Source organism: Gadus morhua, chromosome 6, assembly GCF_902167405.1.
Source record: "Gadus morhua chromosome 6, gadMor3.0, whole genome shotgun sequence".
Classification (NCBI taxonomy): domain Eukaryota; kingdom Metazoa; phylum Chordata; class Actinopteri; order Gadiformes; family Gadidae; genus Gadus; species Gadus morhua.
This window is the reverse complement of record NC_044053.1, coordinates 9238613-9241112: the sequence shown is the minus strand read 5'-3', so window position 1 is coordinate 9241112 and position 2500 is coordinate 9238613. Positions and strand designations below refer to the sequence as shown.

The following is a 2500-nucleotide window of genomic DNA, read 5'->3' as shown; positions in this document are numbered from 1 at the left end:
CTCATCTCATCGTCATCCGCTTATCCGGGGTCGGGTCGCGGGGGGAGCAGCTCAAGCAGGGGGCCCCAGACTTCCCTTTCCCGGGCCACATTGACCAGCTCTGACGGGGGGATCCCGAGGCGTTCCCAGGCCAGTGTTGAGATATAATCTCTCCACCTAGTCCTGGGTCTTCACCGAGGTCTCCTCCCCACTGGACGTGCCTGAAACACCTCCCAAGGGAGGTGTTTCAGGCACGATGTTGCATTCAAATGACAATGAATAATCATTTTAGTTGTATGAATTCTATGCACCAAAAATAAGAAATGCACAATCAGAGTCACCACTAAAGCCCAATTTCCAGCTTACCCAGCAGACGAGACCGGACAAGACGAGACCAGACATCGACCAAGAAATGGATCGCTGAGCAGAAATCCATTAGGTCTACTCTGCTGCATGCCAGATGAGGACACTTCTGCTGGAGAACTTTATGAAACGTCTCTGAATGCTTGTTAACTCAAGGTTTGGTTTGACAGAACATTAACTGAGCATAACATTTAATTAACTGATCTTCTGACATCTACATGAACTGTCTGCGTTGACCTTTTAATTCGGGGGTCAGACTTCACAATAGTTTGGTCACCTTGTCGGAGAAGGCATGCCATCGATTCTTGATGGGAGACTGAGAGACCGGCATCACTAAGTATGGCCCGACCAATCATCATTAGCTGCCCTTCACGACCTTGTGTGACTTCATAGGACATCGGGTCGGAAGGCCAAGTTGTCTTGTCTAAAGAAAAAAAGATTGTTCAACCTATTCTTGGACAAAGATGACAGTATGGGCTGTATCGTTCAAAAAGTTGAATGCGTTAAGGACAAGGCATAAATGTAGCTAGCTACCCCAAGGTCTCGTGGCGGATAAACATGTTGGGTTTTCATCGCTGTTCCTCGATAATGTCATACGATAAGGCTCATTCATGAAAAGATCAAAAATCTTGTCAAATGATGACGAATTTGTGTTGTCTGATCCTATCATAAGGGAGCTGATCTGAGTGTGAGTTGTGTAACACAACTCAGCCTTAACTGCATTAAAATATCTTTGCTTTGGCCTACACTTATCCGATGCATTATTCAGGCCAGAGCTCTTCCAGACGAAAAAGTACGGCTAGACTATTGAGCAAGGGAAAATCGCTGTACTGCTTGAAAAGGAATATTCAAATCAACCTTTACCACCCACTTAAGTACTAATTGTGGACTTTCATTAGCACTTCGACCCGCTCCATCGAGGATGAAAATACTGTCTCCGTTCATGGAGGCCACGATAGTCATGTGGTTCGGTAGGTTCACTCTGTAGCAATGTCTGTCACTTAACGCCACCTGGGTGGCTGCACCACTCTCTTCTGCTGGCTCGACTGGGAAGGTGAGAGCAGACGGGGTGGTTGCAGGTTCAGCTGGGCTGCGATGGTGGCTCCTCGGAGGGCCAGAAACATGCTGTGGTAGCCGTTAGGGTTAGGGTTGTGGTTAGGGTAACCCTAACCCATACCCTAACCCACATTCTACCAGGGCAAACACGCCCCTATCCCCATCTCCCTTGGGGAGAATGGTTCTTCAGTAGCATGTGATGTGTGCAGCCTCGCAACACCCCAGAGTCCAACCACACTCAGCCAGGTGGGATCGCTTAAACCAGCCATCATCCACACACACTCCCACACACTCCAAGCTGAAAAGGGTTTGAAATTGAATGTCAACATCCTAACCTGTGGGCATCCTTTAGAAAGATTACTACCTGCTAGTTAATGACCAATGCCCATGTTTACTAGAAAAGACGACTTTGGAGAAAGGTCTGCTAAATGGGTAAACAGGGGATGGTAAAAGGACTGAATATAGCCGAAGTGGCAGTGAGCTGACAGATGGTATGGGCAGGACACCACTGGGGTTTCCCGCCATGTTGGATCCGACTCAACAAGTAGAGAGGCCTACAGCAAATAAGGAGTGACTTCCTTTACCCACCAAAGACGGATGACCAACAGCCTGAGAATTATCACCTAGGAGTAAATCAATGAAATAGCATCTTAATATGATGAAATATCATCGAGACTCATGGCTATTTTAACAACGTTTGTGCAATGGGTATGAAATTGTTTTCAATATGTGTGGAGCAAATGCCCAATCAATCTTACTAAGATGAGATAAGACAGTACTTTGTTTATCGAAGACAAGAAACTACTATTTAGTGATTTAGCTATTACCAAATGTCCTTAAGTAGCCGGTGTGCCCCTTTGTGCTCATGTGTAATATGGAAGTACACACACACATGCACAAAAACACATCACATTTGTTTGTTTGTTACCCAGAGTGACCTATTATAACTTTATGGCAATGCTTTTGACAGAAACAATTTACTCCTCCGGAATCTATTATATTCTAAATAGTTATAATATTTGTAGAGACAATACGATACTTTATTCCATTATAAAGTGATGAATGTCTTGTGCTTTTGGGAGAATCAGAGCACACAATTTGC

At 45.2% G+C, this 2500-nt stretch overlaps 1 protein-coding gene across 3 annotated transcripts in view; it reads right to left on the bottom strand.

The window, feature by feature from the left end:
- LOC115545912 (uncharacterized) overlaps positions 1-2500 on the bottom strand; it is a 44527-nt gene that overhangs the window by 37197 nt on the left and 4830 nt on the right. The window lies entirely within an intron of this gene.